The following is a 25724-nucleotide window of genomic DNA, read 5'->3' as shown; positions in this document are numbered from 1 at the left end:
GCAGGGCCACACCCCAGGTTCACTCCCGCTGCTTAGGCGTCAGGAGCTGGGGAAATGGGTAAGGATCCTGGCGTACTAACATCTTAATTCAAACTGCTTCAGAACAGTTCCCAGTCAGCTGTAAAGACAGAGGGAGGTTGCTCCCGCCTCCGGGCTCTACCCAACCCAGCAGAACTGTCCGTGAAACCGTTTGTGAGGTGAGGCTGAGCCACTAGGGTTCTGCAGAGGGTGATGCAATACCTTCTCAGACTGTGCTGCCCATGTCATTTCCCTGGTCGACAGGCCTGCCCTCCTATGGGAGACACGGAGGCCCTTGTGCTCACAGATAAGCACAAGGGGAACCAGGAATGTTAAACACACAGGGTTGTTCCTTCAAAGGAAGGGATGCATAACCTGTGAGCAGATGGATCTCCATGAGTTCCAGGCCAGCCTGGTCTACAGAGTGAGATCCAGGACAGGCACCAAAACTACACAGAGAAACCCTATCTCAAAAAACAAAACAAAACAAAAACAAAAACAAAAAAACCAAAAAATTTAAAGGTAGGTTTTGTTGTATTTTGTTTTTAGTAAAGATAAGTAACAGTATTGAAGTTGATGGGTTCAAGGTGACTGTAGCTGAAGTTTTTCTGTGTCCCACCTGGCCCATGGTCAGGACAAATCTCTCTCACCCACTAGTCCTGCAGCTGCTTGGACCCAAGTAAACAGAGGCTTATATTAATTAAAACTGCTCAGCCATTAGCTCAGGCCTACCACTGACTAGCTCTTACATTTAAACTAACCCATAATTCTTATTTATGTTTAGCCACGTGGCTTGGTACCTTTTCTCAGTTCTGCCTTCACATCTTGCTTCCTCTGTGTCTGGCTGGTGACTCCTGACTCAGCCTTCCTCTTCCCAGAATTCTCCTCTCTTAGCCACGTGGCTTGGTACCTTTTCTCAGTTCTGCCTTCACATCTTGCTTCCTCTGTGTCTGGCTGGTGACTCCTGACTCAGCCTTCCTCTTCCCAGAATTCTCCTCTCTTCTTGTCCTGCCTGTACTTCCTGCCTGGCTACTGGCCAATCAGCATTTTATTTATTAACCAAATCAGAGTAACACACATTCACAGCATACAGAAAGATATCCACAGCAGGTGACCATGTAGAGGAAGAACAACTTCCCCATAAATGTAGGACTCCAAAAAGCTACACGAGTAACAAGAAGGTACAGTGCAAGCAAATCTGGACCTGGTGACTATGAGGTCTTACCCTTGAACAAAGTGGTGGTGGTATTGGTAGAAGTCATTCCTGTCTGATCTTGATTAGATTTGCAACCCAAATTCATATTACTTAGATTATTCTATTAAAACACAAGTTTTAAGCAAATGAGGAATGTAGGCATTGAGAGAATGAAACATTAGATCTCTCCTGAGCAATACACCTTTCCTTTGCCATCATGGAAATCCTTTACATAATTCAAGGATAACAGAGTCAAAAGTGATAGGGTGACTGGGCATGGTGGTACACTCCTTTAATCTCAATATTTAGGATCTGAAGCTGGGGGATTGCAGTGAGCTGAAGGCCAGCTCAAGAATCCTCCTGTCCCTACCTCCCAAGTGCTGGGATTACAGAAGAGTGCCAACATGCCCAAATTGGAGTGTTTGTTATTATTAAGCAGAATATTATATGCTGGTTGCCAGTCCCAGAGGAGGACACTAAACACTTCTGCCCTTTTTTCCTGATATCAGAGTCGTGAGGGGCAAGACATCATGGTTGAGCACTAGATGAAGCAATGTTTCACCTACACAGAAAAGGGAGAGACTTCAACTTCAGGAGCATGTGTTTGTCCCTGTTAGCCAGCAGGTCCCACCGCAGCAGCAAACCTAGGGCAACTGGCTATATACACCATTCTTGTCCTGCTTTGGTAAACTTGTTCTTTCCCTAGTTTGTAGAAGACAGATGTTGGATTTATGCAAGTGTCATGGAACAAACATGTATAAGCAGAATAAAGGAGCTAACCCTGGGCTTTCCAAAGAGATTTTCTGGCACAAAGTGATAAACTCAGAACGATCCCTGTATTCCAGGCCCAGGGTCCATTCCTGCTATGGGATGTCTTTCTGTACACTATGAATAATATGTGTTGTTCCCATTGGCTAATAAATAAAGCAGCTTTGGCCTATGGCAAGGCAGCTTAGAGGCAGAGATACAGGGATGGTGCTTTAAGGATGTAATTAAAGTTAAAATGAACACATGGAGTGGGGCCATAATCCAAGAGGACTGCTGAGTGACTCCATAAATAGAAACAAAAGCTTACTCTCACTGTGTCTGTGCATACATCAGGGACAAGCCATGGCAAAACATCAGGAAGTCAGTTTTCTTCAGACCAGAAACAGCACAGTCCTTACCAACCCTACTGTCACTCAAACATCCAGCCTCAAGAATTATGAATATAAACTTTCTGTTGTTTAAACCTGGCAGTAGTTTGGCATCCCAAGTCAACTAACACACCAACGAAGCAAAGATTGAGTATGTCTTGAGTGTACTAGAAGCAACAGCAGGTGATGGATAAAGACAGGTGCTGGCATTATCAGATGTACATAATGGGACAGTTAGGCCTTTAATGTTAAAAAAGGAAAAATCAGGGGCTTAAGAGATTGCTCAATTGTTAAGAGCACTTGCTGTCCTTTCAGAGAACTCAGGGTCAGTTCCCAGTACCCATATGACAACACATAACTGCCTGTAACCCGAATTCCAAGGGATCTATCCCTCTTCTGGCCTCTATGCATATGGTTCATATACATTCATTAAAGAAAACACTCATACACATACAATAATTTTTTTTTTTTATTTTCGAGACAGGGTTTCTCTGTGTAGCTTTGCGCCTTTTCCTGGAACTCACTTCATAGCCCAGGCTGGCCTCGAACTCACAGAGATCCGCCTGTCTCTGCCTCCCAAGTGCTGGGATTAAAGGCGTGCGCCACCACCGCCCGGCTACAATAAATATTTTTAAAGCCAGACTAGAAAATATTTTTAGGGAAGAAGAAAGTGCCAAGGACTTGGAACAAATGATGAAAAAGAAATTTGTTTAAGTTAAAAACAATATTTGCATAATAAAATATTGAGGTGGGGGCAGACTGTTTAACATTGGGTGGCCTGGAACTCTCTGTGTAGACTAAGCTGGTCTCAAACTCACAGAGATCCACCTGCCTCTGCTTCTGAGTGCTGGCATTAGAGGCATGTGCTACCATGCCCCACTCCAGAGTGAAATCTGTTTGTTTTGATTTTTGGTCTTTTGGGGTTTTTGTTGTTGTTTGTTGTTGTTTTTCAATACAAGGTTTCTCTGCGTAGCTATCCTGGAATTCATTCTGTAGACCAGGCTGGCCTCAAACTGAGAGATCTGCCTGCATCTGCCTCCTGAGTGCTGGGATTAAAGGTATATGCCACCACTGCCTAGCTCAGAGTGAAATCTTATTAGACTTATATGTAAATTAAACACAGAATGAGGAGAGAATCCCTAAATAAGGGGCCAGAAAAATTACTGATACTGTGGCATACAGAAACTAAAAAGGAAATTGTGGGAGAGGTTAAGGGACATGAAGAACAAAGCCAGAATGGTCTACAGAGCAAAATCCAGGACAGGGCACCAAAACTACACAGAGAAACCCTGTCTTGAAAAAAAAAAAAAAAAGAGAGACATGAAGAACAGAGCAACAAGTTTTAGTAAAAATTTAAGTGGGCTTCCAGAAAAGGGAAGGAAGACACTAAGTGAAAATGACTGACATGGAATGGGAAGCAGGTCAGGCATGTGGAGCCGTGGGAACAGCCCCAAGGCCACATGTACACCGTTGCCTTAATAACAGGTCAGATGAGTCTATTCGGAGACGGCCTTAAATGTAACATGACATCCAGTGGCCAGAGAAAAATAATGAGTCCTAAGCCTGAACTTACTAAAGAACAAAAAGGGAAAATCGAGAAGCTTTTGGTCTCTTTGATTCTGATGGAACTGGAACTATTGACATCAAGGCTTTAAATCCAAGAAAGAAGAAATCAAGAAAACAACCAGTGAAATTGATAAGGAAGGGACAGAAAAAATGAACTCCGGTGACTTTTTGACAGTGATGGCTCAAAAAATGTCCCAGGAAGACACAAAAGAAGAAATCTTGAAAGCTCTCAAATTCTTCAGTGATGATGGAACTGGGAAAATATCATTTAAAAATCTGAAGTGTGTGGTCAAGGAGGTAGGCGAGAACTTACCAATGAGGACCTGCAGGAAATAATTAATGGAGTTGATGGAGATGTCGAGGTCAGTGAGTGAGAGATCCTGTGCATCAGTATGAACCCACCTCTATTGATCAGGGTTTCTTTTTCTACTACTGTAAGCACATGTGAGTACATTAGTGTCTGCTATTGTGTGAAATCCAGCTTTTGAGAACACCCACCACCACATCCCCAGACCTCTGGGGCAACTTTAGCCATGACCTTGAATCTATTTTTGACCTTTGGAAGTGTTCTCTAATATTAAATTCCTTGTGCATTTACCTGCTGATTGACTCAGGAGGGAGACCAAGAGCACATAGAGTGGGGCAAGGAGTCTGAAGGGACAACTGAGGCCACTCCACCTTCTATTACTTCACATTGCATTTCCACACAGCTGCAAACACACAATGGCTTCTTAAATGTCCATGTAGCCAGGTCACCATAAGCAGTGGGCTTTTCTAAAATGGTTATACTTTTAGTTGACACCTGAGTGCAGTTTTTTCTTTTATAAAACCCAATGAGCCATGTAGCTAGAGTTTTCCTGCCTGGCCCACAGTCAGGACAAACCTCTCTCACCCGCCAGTCCCACAGCCGCTCAGACCCAACCAAGTAAACACAGAGACTTATATTGCTTACAAACTGTATGGCCGTGGCAGGCTTCTTGCTAACTGTTCTTACAGCTTAAATTAATCCATTTCTATAAATCTATACCTTGCCATGTGGCTCGTGGCTTACCAGCATCTTCACATGCTGTTTGTCATCGTGGCGGCTGGCAGTGTCTCTGAGTCAGCCTTCCACTTCCCAGCTTTATTCTCCTCCTTGTCCCGCCTATACTTCCTCCTGCCTGACTACTGGCCAATCAGTGTTTTATTTACTAACCAATCAGAGCAACACATTTGCCATACAGAACACCCCACAGCAGAGCCAGGCAGTGAGTGGCACACACCTTTAACCCCAGCACCTGGGAGGCAGAGGCAGACGGATCTCTGAATTTAAGGCCATCCTGGCCTACAATGCGAGTTTCGGGATAGCCAGGACTTACATAGAGAAACTCTGTCTCCTAAAAACAAACAAACAACACTCAATGAATGTTGCAGTGGTGTTTGGATCTGTGTTAATGCATTTATTTTGTTTTGACAATAAAATCTCTCTTAGTTTAAGCTCTCAAAAAATAAAAATCTGACATGTTCTAGAACTGATAAAATACACCATCCTTCTAGCGTAAGATCCCAGAAACATTACTGTTGTTTTGACACTGAGTCTCTAAAGCAAGGCTGGCCTCCAATTCTTGATCCTCCTTGTCTCAGCCTCCTAGATGCTAAAATGGAAGACATATGCCAGTATCTGCTGCTGATCTTTTACTCTTTTAAGATTTATTCTCTCTCTTTCCCTCTCTCTCCACTCTGTGTGTGTCTGTGTGTATCTGTGTGGGGGTATGTGCACAAGAGTGCCTGTGCCTGTAGAAGCCAGAGGTGCTGGACGCTTCTGGAGATAGAATTACAAACCTTCATACGCCTTCAGAAGTGAGTACTGAGAAATGAATTAGAGTAACTGCTGAGCCCTCTCTCTAGCCCCATAGAAACATTGTAAAGTAAATAAACGAAAAGATGTCCATTCTTAGACAAATAGCAGTGAAGTAATAAAATACCAAAAGCAAAAGAATTCTGTAATATGAATAGCAAAGATGTCAAAAAGGATTAACATCTGTTTTCCCTGGGAGCCAAAAGACAGTGGAATGATTGACTATAGTCAAAAGAAAATAACTTTCCCAGGGAAAATATGTTTCCAAGAATGAAATGAAATAAAAACATTTTTAAGCTGAGAGCTATTTGCCATCATGAAGTTAACTGCTTTTACTTTTAGTAATGTTTCCTACCACATTAAAGGAAAGCCTGAAGGAATTAGTACTCCCTTCTGACCCATGGATCCCAGGTCATGAGGCTCAGTGGCAGGTGTCTTTACCCACTGAACCATTTAGCCAGCCCTGGCTTCATATTTATTGGCCTAGAACAGTGATTTATAACTGAGGTTCTCACTTTATAGCTTTCTATTAAATGGTACATATCAATATGATCATGCTCTTTCCCATGTGTATATTGTATTTCATCATTTTTTTTTAAAGCAAAAGACCAGCCAGGTGATTAGTGGCAGTCTCAGGAGGCAGAGGCAGGCAGATCTCTAAGAGTCTGAGGCCAGCCTGGTCTACAGAGTGAGTTCCAGGACAGCCAGGGCTATACACAGAGAAAGCCTGTCTCAAAAAAAAAAAAAAAACCTCTCTGCGAAGAGAATTAAAATATATTCTGAAGGTCTAAAAGGAGATTGGCGCTTCAGCACCCACCATCTCAGCCTCCTTCCTACACTCAGGTCAAGGCTCATTGATTTCCCTGTTTTCTTCGGTGCCCTCAACCATTTGTACATTTAACTTTGTGCCATATATATATATATATATGTACAAGTTTCCATTATAATTATTCTACTATTAGTTAGGCTTTTGTTGAAAAGTATTTTGAAGAGTGAATTTTACCTAGACAATTTAATCCATCGCCAATTTTCTGGACACTAAAATGACTTATAAATGATTTTTTCTGTTGTCTGTTTTTTATATATTAATTTATTCATTTTTTTCATTTTACATATCAACCATAGTTCCCCCTCCCTCCTCTCCTCCCACTCTCCACCCACCTCCCCCCTACCCCTCACCTATTTCTTAGGGAGGGTAAGTCCTCCCATGGGGAGTCAACAGGTCTGGCACATCAAGAGGCCCAAGCCCCTCCCCACTGTATCAAGGCTGAGCAAGGTATTCTGCCATAGGGAGTAGGTTTCAAAAAGCCAGTTCATGCACCAGGGATAAATCCAAGTCCCACTGCCAGGAGCCCCACAAGCACACCAAGCCACACAACTGTCACCCACATTCAGAGGGCCTGGTTTGGTCCCCTGCAGGTTCCCCATCCATCAATCCAGAGTCCATGAGCTCTCCCTAGCTCTGGTCAGCTGTTTCTGTGGGTTTCCCCATCATGATCTTGACCCCTGCGTTTGTTCTCTTGGATTCCCAGAAATCCACAAGGATGACCCCAGCTAAAACTCCTAGCAATAGTGGAGAGAGTGCCTGAACTGGGCCTTCCCCTGTAATCAGATCGGTGAAAACTCTATTTGTCACCATAGACACTCATCCAGTGACTGATAGAAGCAGATACAGAGTTCCACAGCTAGGCATGGGACGGAGCACCTGGAGTCCAGTGGAAGAGAGGGAGGAGGATTTTTTCTGTTTTCATTTGAAGTGGTTTTGTTGTTTTTGTTCTTTGTTTGTTTTGTTTTTGTCATTTTTTTTTCCTTTGAGACAGCATCTACTATGTAGCCCTGGCTACTCTGGAACTCACTATGTAGACCAGGCTAGCCTCAAATTCACAGAGACCTGCCTCCTTTGCCTTCTGGGTGCTGGGATTAAAGGCATGTGCCACCCATACCTGTCACAAATTTGAAGTTATTTTTATGACATTAGTTTAACTCTTTAGTTTATTTTTCCCCACTTAAAATTTGGTGACTATGCAAACAACATTGTGCTGTGGGATGGTCTGTTTGGTCAATAAATAAAACACTGATTGGCCAGTGGCCAGGCAGGAAGTATAGGCGGGACAAGGAGGAGAATAAAGCTGGGAAGTGGAAGGCTGACTCAGAGACACTGCCAGCCGCCACGATGACAAACAGCATGTGAAGATGCTGGTAAGCCACGAGCCACATGGCAAGGTATAGATTTATAGAAATGGATTAATTTAAGCTGTAAGAACAGTTAGCAAGAAGCCTGCCACGGCCATACAGTTTGTAAGCAATATAAGTCTCTGTGTTTACTTGGTTGGGTCTGAGCGGCTGTGGGACTGGCGGGTGAGAGAGGTTTGTCCTGACTGTGGGCCAGGCAGGAAAACTCTAGCTACAACATTGTAAATGTTTGGGAAGGCCCTTTTATTCCATAAATCTTCCTGAGTCAAAAATATAAACTCTTTTTTATTGAAAAAACTTTTCATGCAATGTATTTTGAATATATCCCCCTGTAATTTTTTTAAATTTTTTAAAGAAAAAATTTTAATAACATTTTTATTTTTGGTTGTGTGTATTTGTCTATGTAGGTGTGCCTATGGCAGTCAGAGATATCAGAAGTCCCTGGAGCTGGAGTTACAGGCAGTTGTGAGCTGTCCAATGGGAATTTCAGTCAGGTCCTCAAGAGTAATACATGCTTTTAACCACTGAATCATAGCTGCAGTTCCTTTAAAACTTTGTATTTACATCGTTTATATGTATGCATGTACACACTTGTGCCATGGTTTATATGTGGACCTCAGAGGACAGCTAGTAGGAGTTAGTTTTCTCCTTCTCACTATGTGGGTCCCAGGGATCAAAGTCAAATCCTTAGCTATGGCAGCAAGCAACTCTGCCCACTGAGCCATTTTACGAGTTTAAATATGTAAATTCTATCATGTGCTTTTCATTGATGTTATCTACAAAGCCCAAGTTGATTATGTATAGCAAGAATATGCATAATTTGTTAGATAAATCATTTATTAGTTTATTCTTGAGAAAATAAAGTTGCTTGATTAAAGACTTTTGTTTCATTTTTCCCACTCAGGGTTTCTCTGTGTAGCCCTGGCTGTCTTGGAACTTGCTCTGTAGACCAGGCTGGCCTTGAACTCAGGGATCCACATGTCTCTGCCTCCAGAGTGCTAGGATTAAAGGCATGTGCTACCATCGCCTGGCTTGATTAAAGACATTTTTTTCTTTTTCTTTTTTTTTCTTTTTTCAAGACAGGGTTTCTCTGTGTAGTTTTGGTACCTGTCTTGGATCTCACTCTGTAGACCAGGCTGGCCTCGAACTCATAGAGATCTGCATGTCTCTGCCTCCAGAGTACTAGGATTAAAGGTGCTCGCCACCATTGGCTGGCTTGATTAAAGACATTTTTATTCCTTTAATCCCAGCACTCAGGAGACAGAGGCAGGCAGATCTAAGTGAGTTTGAGGCCAGCCTGGTATACAAAATGAGTTCCAGGACAGCCAAGGCTACACAGAGAGACCCTGTCTCAAAACAAAACAAAACAAAAGGACATTTCTACTGTTGTTTTGGTTTTCTTTTCTCTGGAATTAAAAAAAAATTCCCTGTGAACGGCCAGCCTCAAACCTTTGATAGGTTTGGTAGACCCAAAGTGGGGCCCCAGAACATTCTCAAATCCTGAGCTGCATAACTTTTCCCAGGAGATGAAAACAAATGTCTGTTCACTCAAGATTAGGCATTAACTTAAGACCAAATCAGTGGTTCCTCACAAGTCTTGCTTAGTGAACCAAAGAGTTTGTTGCTATTACTAGCAACATGAAGCTAATGGGTGCATGGGAGGCTCACAGACAGTTGCCTCTCTGAAAAGCCCACACCAACATAGACAGCGGCTATGAAACGACATCACTGAAGTTCCCTGCACAGCAGGCAGACAGCACTGCTGAAAAGTCTCTTCTACCCCTAGGAATTGCTAACCACTTAGATAACCTTGGTGAATTTTACCAACTTCATGAGCTTCCTGAGTCTTACAAATCCCTTGAACTTCGTGAATCATAGGATCCACCTTCTTTCCTTCCAGGAAGGAAAGTTTCAATTAACAATAGCTACACAACACTCTACTGCTTCCTATGACTCTTAAATTCTGTTTCTTATTCTGTGATGTTCCCTGGACCTTGGAGAATATGGTCTGAAATGGATGATTAATTATTTTTGCTACTATGCCATAGCAACAGTCAATTTTTCTTAATAGTTTGGCTGGTTATAAGTCTCTACCATACCCACCTCTTGCTAAATAAAAAGAAGTTACTTTAATGACCAAGATTAACAAAAACAGTAATTTATAGATATAAACACAAATGTTCAAAAGACAATTTGACAGGCAATGTATCACATCCATTTAACAAAGCAATAGTAATGGCTTTCCCGTTAGAGCTTATGTATCTCCAGCCACAGGTTTTCTTGCCCTGGCTATAATAACAAACACATGTTTGTACCAGTGTAGGTGGCTTGAAATTCATTTGGAAAGCAATTGGTTGAATGCATAACAGTTGTGCTACTGTTGCACCAGTCAACACTTCCTGCCTGTCATGGTGATCCAAAACTAAGCAGGAGCCAGGCAGTGGTGGTAAATGTCTTTAATCCCAGCACTCAAGAGGCAGAGGCAGGTGGATCTCCATGAGTTTGAGGCCAGCCTGGTCTACAAAGTGAGTTCCAGGACAGGGCTACACAGAAAAACCTTGTCCTGAAAAACAAAACAAACAAACAAACAAACAAAAGCACAATTCTTCCCAGTAGTCTACACAGTGCCTTCCAGTATTGTGGCAGATGACGAATAGAGAGGATACTGCCAGTTCAGTAGAGCTTGATTTCTTCATGTCCTGTAACCAAAAAAAGAAAGAGAGAGAGAGAGAGAGAGAGAGAGAGAGAGAGAGAGAGAGAGAGAATGCAGTGTTCTACAGTGTCCTATAACCAAAAATGCATTTAGTTCTAGCGTGCAGCCAATGGCACTGGAAGTAGCCACTATGATTCTAGGTGACTCAAAAGCCTCCCTGGCCAACAACAATAAGGAAGTAGCCCATCTCTGGCACTGGAACTTCCGCTCAATCTTATAGCTTTTGGGGAGTGTTTATTTGTCTCTCACCCACATAGGAAGACTTCATTCAGACCCTTAAACTATGGTTCTTACTTTCCTTCCAGATGTTCTTCCAAATCTGTAAGGCAATCAAGGGTTGGTGTCATGAAAAAGCCCCTTTTATAGAGGGTAGGTAGGATCTCTGACTGTTCATGCCTATCTGTTCCAAGCAAGTGTCAATTGATCTTGGGATTCAGTTGTTAAGGGGTAAAAACAAAGTTAACAAGGTCCAATACAGCATGAAAAGATCTCATCACTTATATCAGTGGTTCCATCAAAAGAGTAGTATTGGAGACCAAAGAATAGACATGAGACTGTATTGATTAATTTCCGTATTACTAAATAATAAGGACTAAATACCTGACAAAAGGCAATGCTTTATTATTATTATTAATTATTATTATTAAGGAAAGAGGGTTCATTTCGGCTCACAGTTTGAAGGTATGGTCCATCATGGAAAGGAAATTGTGAAGAAGGGTGTGAGGTAGCTGGTCACATAGCACAGACAATCAGGAAACACGGAATGAACGCCGCCATTCATCTCACTCTCTCCATTTTTAGTCAGGACACCTAGGGGATACACTGCCCCTATACACGGTGGATCTTACCTTTTTATTTTATTTATTTATTTATTTATTTATTTATTTATTTATTTATTTATTTATTTGGTTGGTTTTTAGAGACAGGGTTTCTCTGTGTAGTTTTGGTGCCTGAGCTGGATCTCACTCTGTAGACCAGGCTGGCCTCGAACTCACGGAGATCTGCCTGCCTCTGCCTCCCAAGTGCTGGGATTAAAGGTGTGTGCCACCACCGCCTGGCAGGATCTTACCTTTTTAACTAAACCTTTCTGGAAACATCCTTACAGACCCACTCAGAGATGTGTTTCCATTGTGATTTTTTTAATCCAATCAAGTTGACCACGAAGCCTAGTTATTACAGGGCAGGACTCTGTCCAGCCCTCCACATCCATTCTCATTGCCCACAAGTCATCTAGCTTCCTCCTAGGGCACTGCCATGGAGCAGTGGCCCATTCTCTGACCCACTGAGGCTCATCTGGACATTTGGTGCTACTAGCCTGGCTCAGAGCCAGATTTTAGTCTGTCATGCCTCCCACTAGAGCTGGCTTCCTGGGTCTGACAGACTCCTCACACGACTATGCTCTTGCCTCTCCTGAAAGGGCCTCAGGATGAGTGAATAATCTCTACACTAAGTGTACTTAAGGTAAGTTTTTACATTTATTTATTTATTGTGGATGTGGGTGAGTGGGTAAGCATGTGTGTGCAAGTCAGAGGACAATTTTCTGGAGTCAGTTCTCTCCTACCACATGGGTTCTGAGGGTTATCAGCTTGGCAGCAAGCTCCTTGACCCAGTGTGATGTCTTACTGGTCCCCCAAGTGTACTTGCAAGAGAAAACTGTCCACTGTATCTGCTTCAGTTAGATTGCAGTGAACTGCTGGAGAACACTTGGCCTGAAGCCCACACACCAAGGGGCACAGCCAAATGCTGTGTGGATACATGTGGTGTCTGGGGCAGAGGGTTGCCTGTACTGCATACGCTTTACATACACGCTACAGTCAAATGCTGTGTGGATACATGTGGTGTCTGGGGGCAGAGGGCTGCCTGTACTGCAAGTCTCACTTTACACACACGCTTGAAGCAACTTCTTCCCTGCCCATGCAAATCTATAGTTGAGAGAGCCCATCCGGTGTCAGCCTCATTACTCTGGCCATCTGGGGACATCATGATGGCTGTAGAGACCATAGGCACTCTACAACTGTTCTCTGGTGGGGCTCCAGCCAGTCCTTTACTCATCCTCAAAGTGTCCACAGCAAATGTCAGCAACATTGGGATGGGCCACAGAGGGGCAGCCCCTGAACAAGGGGTTGTGATGTCAGTCAGAGGTACACCGGGGCATGAGAGAAGCTTTCAGAGCACTAGGCAATTTTAGCAGGCTCTGGATCCACCTGAGCTGATCTAGTTGAGGGAGCATGGGTGGAGTGGAGTGGAGTGAACTGTGGGCAGAAATTGAGTAGGAAAGGCTTAAAGGTAAATTTTCCAAATGGAGCTGTGGTGCCGTGGTGAGGCAGGGGTTTGGGTGGGCTGCCTAGTGGTCTATGAGGAAAAATGTCAGCAGGGGCAGGCAGGGAACAGGGGGCAGAGCTCTGATAACTTCTTCACATTAAAATGGATCTCATAGCAGGGCTCTGATACTTCTGAGACATCCACAGGTTAGTTTTGCCTAAAATAGACTTTCTTTCTTTAGCAAGAGAGCAACTGGAATATGGTGATGAATTTCAGTGAGTCATCAGCCAACACACACCCACTCTGTGCTCAGCTGTTAATTTCTATTTACTTCTCCACAGAAGGGAAGAGAAAATAGTTTATTCATACGAGCCCTTGGTTTGAGATAAATACGGTCAATCATGTCTACAGTTCTTCGATCTATTTTTATTTGGGCACCAGAGAAAGTTACAAAAGGGATGCTCTTTTATAGTTGGTAAAGATAAAATCTTGTTTTATGGAAAGGTATTTCTTGCATATGGCCTGGGATTTCCCCTCCACCTTCTACAATAAGGGACCTCCTGCCTGAAATTGTACTCTAGGCCAGAGGAGGGGAATGGATCAACACACTATCTGCTCTGAAAATTACAGAGCACATTTTCTTCAGAAATACAACCCGTGTCCTGAAGGTCTTCAAACAGCTAAACAGTTACTGTATGAACTAGAATTCTACCCCTTCCTATACACTCCGTGGCAAAAACACATCCATGCAGAAACTTGTACAAGATATTGCTAGCAGCTGTATGCATGATAAATGAACAAACATGGTATATTTATATAAGGAAGGCAACTCTGACATGTGCATAAACCCTGAGGACATCATGCTGAGTAAAAAAATGTGCCAGATACAGGTCCCTAGAGTGAGCAAACTTGTAAAGGTGAAAAGTTGAATGGGGACTACCAGAGCTGGAGGAGGAAGATAGTACAGTTAGGGTCTAGTGGGCACAAGTTTCAGCTTGGAGATGGACAAGCTCTGGGAACCGGTAGTAGTAATGGTAGCATAATAGCATGATGTGCTTAGCATAACTAAACAGTGGTTAAATGGGCTGAGGATGTAGCTCAGTGGTGAAGCACTTGCCTAGAATATGCAAAGTCTTGGGATAGAATCCCCAGCACAGAAAAAATAAGGTTAAAATGGTAAAGTTCAATGTGCATAGACAACGCTACAGTTACCTGGCTATTTATTTAGGCAGTGTCTCACCATATGGCCCTGGCTGGCTGTGAACTTGCTATGTACATCAGGCTGGCCTCAATAAAGTTCTGCCTGCACTTGTCAGTGCTGGGGTTAATGTTGTGCACCATCATGTGAGGCAAGGATAATTTGTTATACTGACCAGCTCTAGGGATGGAACCCTGGCAGACCCCTATCCATGTAGCTTCTCTGAACCATTGTGTCCTCCTGTGTGTCAGTAGGAACTGTCTTTGTAATATTTTGTTTGGTTTTTCAAGACAAGATTTTTTGTCAGCCCTGGTTATCCTGGAACTCACTCTGTGGACCAGGCTGGTCTCAAACTTGGAGATCCTCCCACTTCTGCCTGCCAAGTGCTGGGACTAAAGGTGTGGGCCACCACTGCCCAGCAGTCAGTGGGAATTGTAATCTGCCCCTACCCTGAGGGCTGTTTAGAGGTACAAAGGATGAAACAAGCACACTGAGGTGGACATCCTGTCCATTAGCCACCTTTATTTTCCACCTCAAACAGCCACTACCACCACCTCTCCAACCCAATACAAACCAAACAGGAGGTGCCACCAGAATCCAAGCTTTGTTTTATTTTTATCTTAGACTTGTGCCAAGTGTACATAACAGAAACTTTGACAGTTTATAATTTTCATGTATGCTTTTCAATAATTTTTAAGTGCATTCACATTCTTTTTCTTTTGGGGGGAGGGTGTTGGTTTTGTTTTGTTTTGAGATAGGGTTTCACTGCATAGCCTTTGCTATCCTGGAACTCACTCTGTAGACCAGGCTGGCCATGGACTCACAGAGATCCACCTGCCTCTGCCTCCCAAGTGCTGGGATTAAAGGTGTGAGCCACCACATGCCTGGCGAATTCACATTCTTGAGCAACTATTACCACCATCCAGAACTTTCCCATTTTCCCAAACTGAAACTGTCACCATGAAACATTACCCTCAGGCCAGCAAGAGAGCACAATGGATAAAATGCTTGCTACACATGCCTGACAACCTGATTTCCATTCCTGGACTTCATGTAACAGTGGAAGGAGAGAACTTGTTATTCAAAATTGTCCTCTGACTTCCACACATACAACATGGTATGAGTGTTTCCCATCATGTATACGTATACACACAATAAAAGAAAAAGAGTAAATATTACTCCTCCCCAGGGTAAAGGCCTACACTTGGAACAAGCCCTGTGCTATGAGGCTAGAATGACCTCTAAGATAAGAGATAGTCACATGCAAATCAAACTGCATTCAACCAGTGGTCTTCAACTGCTGCTGCTGCTCGTGGCGAGTGTCTTTCACCCAACACCTGACCATTCTGTAGACATTTTTGGTGGTTACCACTGAAGAGAGGGGAGATACTAGCCTCTAATGTATGGAGGCCAGGACTGCTACTCAGATCAGCTCTCTCACCCAGATAGGATTATCTGCCCCTGTTGTCAATAAGACTAGGATAGAGATAGATGTCCTCTAATAGTCCCAAACGCCAAAGAAGTACCTTTGTAAAAGGCTACCTGAGGGGACAATGGCACATACCTCCCTGCCCAGGGTCTCTGGTAGGTTGAACGTCTTACTCCATAACTTCTTGCTCTCAGTGGAGTTCAGGGTTCCTTACCACCATCAGCCTCTTTATGGACTAAACATCTATGTCTCTTAATCATGTTGAAGCAGCTAGGCGGTGGTGGCACACGCCTTTAATTCCAGCACTCAGGAGAAAGAGGTAGGCAGATCTCTGTGAATTCTAAGCCAGTTTGGTCTAGGGAGAATTCCAGGCCAGCCAGCACTACATAGAGAAAACCTGTCTCAAAAAAAAATCATGTTGAAGCTGTAAGCCCAATTCAATAGTATTTGGAGAGAGGGTCTTTGAGAAAAAAAAAATTGGGGTTGAATTTGGTTATGATAGTGGAGATTTAGCCTATGGGATTAGTGGCCTTACAAGAGGAGGAAGAGAAACTAGGCATAGAGGCAGAATCCCAGCATTTAGCAAACCAAGTTAGAAGGTTGAGTTCCATGCCAATTTTGACTACATTGTAAGACTGTCTCAAAAACCCAAACAAGAAAAAGAACAGGAGGTGACAAAGGGGAAAGAGAAGAAGAGGGGAGGGGAAAGAGAGGCCATGTAAAGCAGAAGGACCTCATCTAAAAGACAAGAGGACAGTCTTCAACAGAAACCAAACCTACCTTCATCTTGGCTTCTAGCCTGCAGAACTGTGAGAAATGACAGCTTGCTGTGTGTAGGCCACCCAGCCTGTGTTGTTTAGTTGACAGCCTGAGTTGCTTAAGACAGACTCCTTTCATACCAGGAGTGGCTCTGACAGAGGCTTCTGATTCATCTTTTACCCTCAAGTTTGCAAAAGTTGTATATTTACCACAGTTTCATAGGATCATCGTTGCTTTCCACTCTGACTTCTGTGGAGCTGTTTCCTCCCCTTGATGGGGAAGCATTGGCATTCTGACTTTGGTATCTGACTTTGGGAGGGTGATGCATTTTATGGGGGTTGGGGTTGGGTTCTCAGTAGCTTGTGGTAGCAGGAGTCTCGACCTTCCCCTAGACTGGCTTTAGGGACACCCACTATGGCTGTGCCAAAACTGGCTAGGGTTGTCCCTGAGAAGACATGCCCTAGGGACTCAGCTCTGGAACTATGTCAGAAGCAAGGCCACTAATACAGGAAGTGGCTATGGAAAATTCTTCCAGTCACGTGGGGACAAACTCCTGAGGACATGACCCTTTTTAGCTCTTATGAACAGGACTCACTCCTCCATCACAAGTTGCTTATACAGGACATGGTTACATAAGCACCTTTCATCACCAGTAGAAATCCTGCACTTTGCTGGGTGGTGGCGGCGCATGCCTTTAATCCCAGCACTCAGGAGGCAGAAGCAGACAGATCTCTGTGAGTTTGAGGCCAGCCTGGTCTACAAAGTGAGATCCAGGACAGGCACCAAAACTACAGAGAAACCCTGTCTCAAAAAAAAAAAAGAGAGAAAGAAATCCTGCACTTTCTGGGTCTGTGGGCTATGCATCTCAATCTGTTGGAATTTGTCTGGGATCTGACACTCCACATTTTGATGGAATCTATCCATTTCAGGAAACATCAACATGAACAACAATGTTGTGGGATATTGGTACACTGTGTGAAGATGTATTGCTGTGATTGGTGTACTAAAAAACTGAATGGCCAATACCTAGACAGGAAGGAGGTATAGGCAGGACTCCTGGGCAGAGAAAGAACTCTGGGAAGGAAAAAAGCGTAGTTGCCAGCCAGATACAGAGAGGAAACAGGAGGTGCAAGATGGAAAAGAGGTAACACCATGTAACAGAATGTAAATTAATATAAATTGGTTAATTTAAGTTATAAGAGCTAGTTAAGAAAAGCCTAAGCTAAAGGCCAAACTTTCATAATTAATAATAAGTCTCTGTGTCATTATTTAGGGAGCTGGTGCTTCCACAAAAGATAGTCTGACAAGAAAGCTTGCTACACAACAACAACAAAAATTTGACAAAAATCTCTCTTGTCTTTCCAGAAAATAATGCAAAATTTTCACTCAAAGAGTCTATCACCAGCTATTGTTATAGCCTAAGGCTTGACAGAATCAGCACACTGGAGCAGTGTCGGGGTCAGGATAAGATGAGTAGTCTTCAGGCCCTGTTGGACCCTTTCTATTCTTCAGCTAGGAAAATTCAAGATGTCTTCTACCTTCTCCCGGATCTCTGGAGAGACTGAGGCCCAGGTATCCACAGCTGTCTCTAATCTTGAAAGTAAAGGCAACTATAGATGTTATAGAAGTACTATGGCTAATAACAAGCAGATGTGTGTGAGCCCCGAGAGAAGACATAGTCCAGTATCCATGACTCCATCCAACTCCCCAATCCTTTTGGATATTAACCTCCACCCTGCCAGATAATCTCCAACAGGACTGGAGAGCTACATTCAATGGCAAATAAAACAAAATAGCTGATGCATAATGACAGCACTCAAGCCAGATGATTCAAGCGGCGTTCTGATATCCCCTATAGGATGGTTCCTATGAGAAGGAAAGAGGGATGTCTAAAGAGAAAAAAGACATTTGCATTGAGGCATAAGCCCACAGAGGTATGTATATACATACCTCTATATAAATAATAAATATATATATTTATTAAGGGGTGTGATGGGGAAGCAGACTCACTAATACAAAGCAAGGTAGACGTGCTGCGGATCCGCTGCTGTTCCAGCTTTCGTTTTCCTCAAGGCCTATAGGGACCAACTGCAAGCCGCTTTCTGCCACCTGACCTGGTCTCCTCACCCCAAGAGAGAGCTTGACCCACTTTCTCTCTCCTCTTAAGCAGTCATATATACAGACAAGAAGCCATGCCCCAAGGCTTGTATCCCAAAGCTATTGGCAGAATGAATTCCTACAACATTGTATGAAAAAGGAAGTTTTTGTTTTTGATTTTTAATTATTATTGGGATAGGATTGTAGCTCAGTGGCAGAGTACTTGCCTTGCCTAGCATGTTTGAGACTCTGGGTTCCATTACCAGGATCACACACACACACTGCTTTTTAACTTTTCTTTTCTTTCTTTCTTGTGGTATTGTGTTCCCCGAAATATTGTGCATGCTAATAAATTTATCTGGGGTCAGAGACAGGACAGCCACAATATTAAACATAAAGGATAAGCAGTGGTAGTACATGCCTTTAATCCTAGCATTCCAGAGGCAGAAATCCATGTGTTCAAGGATACAGCCAAGCATGGTGACTCACGCCTTTAATCCCAGAAAGTGAGCCTTTAATCCCAGGGAGTGAGGCAGAAAGCAGAAAGATATATAAGGCGTGAGGACCAGAAACTAGAAGCATTTGGCTGCTTAAGCTTTCAGGCTTCTAGCAGCAGTTCAGCTGAGACCCATTCTGGATGAGGACTCAGAGGCCTCCAGTCTGAGGAAACAAGACCAGCTGAGGATCCGGCGAGGTGAGGTAGCTGTGGCTTGTTCTGTTTCTCTGATCTTCCAGTTCACCCCAATACCTGGTTCAGGTTTGATTTTATTAATAAGAACTTTTAAGATTCCTGCTACTCTTCCTTCCTTCCTTCCTTCCTTCCTTCCTTCCTTCCTTCCTTCCTTCCTTTCTTTCTTTCTTTCTTTCTTTCTTTCTTTCTTTCTTTCTTTCTTTCTGGTTTTTCAAGACAGGATTTCTCTGTATAGCTTTGGAGGCTGTCGTGGAACTCACTCTGTAGATCAGGCTGGCCTCGAACTCACAGAGATCTGCCTGCCTCTGCCTCTGCCTCCTGAGTGCTGGGATTAAAGGCATGTGCCAACACCGCTGGGCTGCTTTTTAACTTTTCTTGCAAGTATTCGATAGTCTGGGGTCCAATAAATGGCAGCTTAATTATAAAATTTGGGATGTTCTGTGCAGTACTTCTAAAGTTTGGGTTCTGATTAGCCTGAGACAATGCTGCTCCCACTTCTCAGTGCTGAGCCCTTCTGGCTGCATGTTCTTTACCATTACCCAGGAGCTCATAACTACAGTATAATCCTGTTCCTGGAGTTTTACATAAATAGAAGCTAATACACGCTTCATTCAGCTCACTAAGGGTCCCAGAAAGATGAAAGAGCTGGCTTGAAAAGCATCTGAGACCCTGGATTCATGAGGTATGTGGGAGTAGGAATGCAAACAGCATTGGTAAGTCAGACACACGTTGCATGTAAGCAGTTAAGACCCAAAGGAACTGGAAAGCTGAGTCTGGTAAAAAGCAAGACCTCAAACCTTTCAGGATCATGCAGTCAGTGTATGAAAAGTCATAGTTTATTCCAAGGAAAACCAGATACCCTCAGACTGGTTATATACATGTAGTACTGTGTGCTGATACAGCAGGTGTTGCATTGAGGCTCCCAACCTTGTGGGACAAGGATCTGATGGGAAGGGCCAAGGTTTTGCAAACCAGGGTCTGGTCCGTGCACGTGTGGGAACTAACCTGACATAGAGTGTTCCAGAAACACATTTTCTAGTGTCTTTGACATGTATCAATGAAGAAAAGTAAGGCTGAACTTTCAAACAGGCCAACAAGCCCAGGTTCTGGGATTATGGTAGTAGCCTGTGAGTGGAGAGCTCACAGTTTGGTGAACTTCAGTGGCAATGGAGGTATAAGGGTCAGATAAGGGTAAGGAACAGGTGAGGGTGGAAGAAGGGGCAGTAAAGGGATAGAAGGAGTGTGGTGGAGGTTCTACCTCACTCCAGCCATGGGCAATAGTGGTCCCTACACGATCTCTGCTGTGTCCCAGAGTCCAAGCCAGTTCTCACTGTAATGGAGTTCCAGAAAAAGACCCTCAGACTCAATTCAGATTATAATTAGCCAAATTTATTAAAGCAGCTAGCCGGTCCACAGTCTCTAACCCAAATCAGAGATGTGCTGAGCAGAGATGAGAGAAGGAAGAACTTTTAAAGGCAAAAACCTTGTTCTGCTCTGCCAAGATTATATGGTCAAGGTGACCTCAAAATGGTCCTTGAACGTCTGCATAAACAAGTTACAGAAGCCACAATCAGCAGTTAGTCATCATAACAAGCAGATGGTCGTGGCTGCACATTTCTGGGTGGGAGTCAAGGAGTCAGGGTTACTGGGAACTTATCTTCCAGGAACTTGAGTCAGAGACAAATGGCTGTTAGGTACCAAGATGGATGCCTAGCACAAAATGGAGTTTCTTTAGCCATCTAATCACATACTCAAAAATGGGAGTGGATAGGTGCAAAGCATCAGGGTGCATGCTTCCCACTAATTCTTGGAGGCAATGCTCTCTCTCATCTAGGAGATGGACAGATGTTGGGAGATAAGCCTTCCTTACTTGAGGCTCAGGTTCTGAAAGTGGAGTCTTAGCACCATAGTATGAGCACTGTCTGGGCCCTTTGGAAACAGATTCCTGGGCTTCTCTTCAGTGCTACCTGAGGGGGGCACTCAGAGGGAGATGATCTGGGGCTTTAGTGAGGGAACAGCAGATGTGAGCATCTGGGAAAGGCCCCTGCCCTATCCATCCACTGTGAAACTCCTCCACCCTGGGCCTAGCTAGCCCAGCTCTGAATGATATCTTCAGATGGGGATTTCATTTATATGTACTCAGAGAATGTAGGGACCCAATCACAGCAAAGTCAGGTTGATGACCAGAGCTACACACCTCCACCACACCCAGGACCATTGATTAGCTCAGAGGCACACATGGATTACCACCAGTACAGTGAATCTTTAATGGGCATTTGAGGATGGAGCTTGAGCAAATCAAGTTATTTTGTCCCCACAGGACAAAGCCGTGAGCCATGCTTTCTCTTCCAAGAGGGAGCTAGTGTCTGAAGACAGGGCAAGAAGAGCAAACAGGACTCTGGCACTCCTATGCAGGCTATGTCCAGCCCTTCCGTTTATGTACCCCTCAACTCATCAGAAGACATTCTAGACATTCTTTAAAAAGTGAGTCATGGGCTGGAGAGATGGCTCAGCGGTTAAGAGCACTGACTACTCTTCCAGAGGTCATGAGTTCAATTCCCAGCAACCACATGGTGGCTTACAACCATCTATAATGAGATCTGGTGCCATCTTCTGGCCTGCAAGAACATATGCAGACAGAATATTGTGTACATAATAAATAAATAAACCTTAAAAAAAAAAGTGAGTCATGTTTGGCTGGGTATGTGACTCAGTAGTAAAATGTTTACCTAGCATATGCAAGGCTCTGGGCTATCATGAAAAAAAAAGTTATTAAGCTAATTTGATTGTGAATTTGCTGTTTGCATTAATTAATTTTAAAATGAGAAAACACATTAATATTTAATACTCAGTCTGAAACAAGAAATAACACCTTTTTTCCCTTCCAAAGAAACTCTAAGGCTACATGATACATGTGTTTGGGGGCAGCAACAGAAAAATTCTACTAGAGGTGGATATGGCAATGAAGAACGTCTCTGTGTCACATGACAAGGAGTTTGTGGATTCCAGGCTTTTGTAAAGCTCCAGCTCTTCTTGCCCCATGCTAAAGTCTTACTACTACAGTCATTCCCAGAGGATGGATGGGAATATGGGTATCTCAGTGTGGTCCATGAACTACAAAGGCCTCTGGAAACCTTTCACGGTCACACTGAATTAGACTCCACCTCATGACTTCATCTTAGTTCATTATGTGTGCAAAGATCCTGTTTCCAGATAACGTCACACTCACAGACATTGTAGATTACAATTCTGGCATCCTTCTTGAAAGATCCATTTAGACATAGTGGATAAGCCTTCGTTCCAAGTTTTTCACTATCATAGACAAGGCTGAACAGAGTTATTTGGCATCAGGAAACAGTGCCATTATTTTAAAACACAGGGAGAAGCCTGAAGTAGTTAATTAAAATTGGAAATGACACACCATGGTGCCCATTCTTCTGGATCTATGATGCAACCCCCTGATTTTTGACACCTAGAATTATGGGGTGGTGCCTGGCTCTGCTTGCTGTGAATCAAGTGTGTAAAGAAGGAACTCTCCCTGACTTTCAGAAAACTAGCTTCTAAAAACTTTCTGTCAAGGGCATATTGAAGCTGAGAACCAACTTAACAAGTCAGCTTCAGGAATCTTATTAAGTGAATTATTTAGGATTTCTGAGCTCTGGTGAAGATGCATATTGAAAATCACAAGCAAGCTGGATAGTAGCAGCAGCAGCAGCAGCAGCAGCAGCAGCAGCAGCAGCGCACGCCTTTGATCCCAGCACTTAGGAGGCAGAGGCAGGCGGATCTGTACCAGTCTGAGGCCAGCCTGGTCTACAGAGAGAGTTCCAGGACAGCCAAGGATACACAGGGAAACCCTGTCTCAAAATACAAACAAAATTTAAACAAAGAAGAGGCTTTATTCAGATACTGGCTCCAGGTCTACACCTGAGATTTGGGATTCCCAAGGTGTAGAACCAAATCATATTAGTCAGGAGCTTATAAAAGCAAAACTCACAAGGCTACATACTTCCTGCCTTCATGTAATCAGGGGCAAGTACACATTCTGACGTACTTCCTGCCTATGAGCAATCAAGCACACATTCTCTCTCTGTGCATTCCGGGGCAAGCAAGCTTGTCTACAGAAGCAAAAACACGGTTTGTTATCTCACATGAACAACAGTTTCATTAAAAATTGTACAGGACCAGGCAATTGCAAGAACAGCTAGCTCCCCAGCATTTAGGAAATTATCTGTTCTTGGGCAAGTAGGGCTTACAGGCTAGAGGCATTTTTGTTTTATAGATCTCTTAAGCACAGTAATTTAAACTTAAAACATGTTAGTCATCCTATCCTCCCCTCACTTCCAAAGTGTCAACATCACATGTACCTTCTTGTTCTATTTCATCCGTGAGAAATGGCAAATCCCCTTTTCTGTTGTTCCCTCTGTCCTCCTTGTGTGACTCCCACTAGTCAGAGCCTGATTTCTCAGAGCTGACTAGGACATGGACAGAAATTCAGGGAGATTTTAGCTTGACCACAGGAGGAATTTTTTAGTAACCAGAGATGGGCAGAGCTGGAAGCCCAGCCCTGTATTGAACAGATTTGCTAGTGGTGTATCCATCTCTTTACGTTTTGCCTGGGTTTTATACAATTATTAAAATTATGAGTTGGAGAGGGCATCCTTCAGGAAGCTCTGGGCTTCCTGGGTGGGAACTCTTGCTTTGTGAAATAAGCATCCTTGTTGGATGGGTGTGCTATTTGGTGGGCTTCATATTAATTTCAGGGCAGAAAATGGTCATCTATATGTGGTGACAGTCCTTTTCTGGCACTTCAGCTGGCCCTCTGTATGTATAGATTTTGCATTATGGAGTCAATCTACCATGGCCTAAAAATATTTGATGAAAAAAATTATGCTTTTAGGCTGGGCGGTGGTGGCGCACGCTTTTAATCCCAGCACTCGGGAGGCAGAGCCAGGCGGATCTCTGTGAGTTTGCGGCCAGCCTGGGCTACCAAGTGAGTTCCAGGAAAGGCATAAAGCTACACAGAGAAACCCTGTCTCGAAAAACCAAAAAAAAAAAAAATATGCTTTTACAGGATATGAGCAGGACTTTTTCTTATCATTATTCTCTGAACAGTAAGAACAAATATTTACATTGTATTAGGTATTATAAATAACCTAGCTGAGATTAGTATTATAATTTACATTGTATTAGATATTGAAAATAATCTAGAGATTGTTTTAAGTATATAGAAGGATATTTATAGAATCTATGTGACTTCTATGTCATTTTATATAAACCATGAATATCAAACACGTATGTGACCTGAAGCCCTTCAGTATATCAAGGTACCTTTTGTTTGTTTGTTTGTTTGTTTTTTCAAGACAGGGTTTCTCTGTGTAGCTTTGGAGCCAATCCTGGAACTCACTCCGTAGACCAGGCTGGCCTCAAACTCACATAGATCCGCCTGCCTCTGCCTCCTGAGTGCTGGGATTAAAGGCATGCGTCACCACCGCCCAGCTCAAGGTACCTTTGATTTTTCTCTTTAGGTGGTAGCTACCATGTTTTAGCTGAGTAAAGACCAGCTTCAAAGTGACTGCCATGACATGATAAGGACCATGGGGAGAAAAGGAGGCAGATGTCACTCATCACCCCCTCCAGGAAGTGTTCTGGCTCTGTACCACAGCAGGGAAAGGCTGAAGAGGCTATTGGGTATAATTCCAGGTAGTAAGCTGAGGACTCTTATTTTATTTCATGTGAATGGTGTTTTTGTCTGCATGTATGTCTGTGCACTATTTGTGTGCCTGATGCCCACAAAGGCCAGAAGAGGGCATCAGATTCCTTGGACCTGGAGTTAGAGTTGTGAGTCACCGTTTAGGTGCTAGGTATTAAAATGCAGGCCTCTAGAAATGCAGCCAGTGCTGTTAACCACTGAGTCATCTCTCTAGCACCTATCTGAGGCTAGCTATGCAGGGTAAGGAACTCAGAACAGGAAAGTGTCCTTTCTTCTTAAGGTGGCAAAGTACCTACAGTAAAATGGAGTGTGAGAACTGGGTTGTTGGTTGTTTTTGCTCTTTTATGGGGTCCATCACCCAGCTCCCAAATAAATCACACATGCATGCTTATTCTTAATTATTAATGCTCAGCCTTAGCTTGGTTTAGTTTCTAGCCAGCTTTTCTTAACTTTATATTATCCCATCTACCTTTTGCCTTTGGGCTTTCACCTTTTTCTATTTCTGCAAACTTTTCTTTCTTACTCCATTGCTGGTTGTGTAGCTGGATGGCTGGCTCCTTACGTCCTCCTCCTTCTCTTGCTCCTTCTCCCAGATTTCTCCTCCTCTTTATTCTCTCTGCTCACCAGCCCCACCTATTTCTCTTTCCTGCCTTGCCATTGGCTGTTCAGCTTTTTATTAGACCATCAGGTGTTTTAGGCAGGCAAAGTAACACAGCTTCACAGAGTTAAACAAATGTAATATAAAAGAATGTAACACATCTTTGCATCATTAAACAAATGTTTCACAGCATAAACATATGTAACACATCTTATAATAATATTCTATAACAGAGAACTAAGGGATAGAGATGGGAGGGTTGGAGAAGTGATAAAATTGTACCCCTCTCTATTTTCTATCCTTTCACCTTTCTGTTTTGTTT

At 43.3% G+C, this 25724-nt stretch overlaps 1 long non-coding RNA gene across 2 annotated transcripts; it reads left to right on the top strand.

Annotated features, from left to right (window-relative positions):
• On the top strand, positions 1-21726 carry LOC131916526 (uncharacterized). Of its 2 annotated transcripts, none has more exons than XR_009380556.1 (3): positions 1-197; positions 17672-17878; positions 21415-21726. It is a non-coding gene; the product is annotated as an uncharacterized LOC131916526 (long non-coding RNA). The 2 variants fall into 2 exon arrangements; XR_009380557.1 differs by lacking the exon at positions 1-197 and adding an exon at positions 5347-5754.
• The last annotated feature ends 3998 nt before the right edge of the window (positions 21727-25724 follow it).

This window comes from Peromyscus eremicus, chromosome 8a (assembly GCF_949786415.1).
Source record: "Peromyscus eremicus chromosome 8a, PerEre_H2_v1, whole genome shotgun sequence".
Lineage (NCBI taxonomy): Eukaryota > Metazoa > Chordata > Mammalia > Rodentia > Cricetidae > Peromyscus > Peromyscus eremicus.
This window is presented reverse-complemented; position numbering and strand designations above follow the sequence as displayed.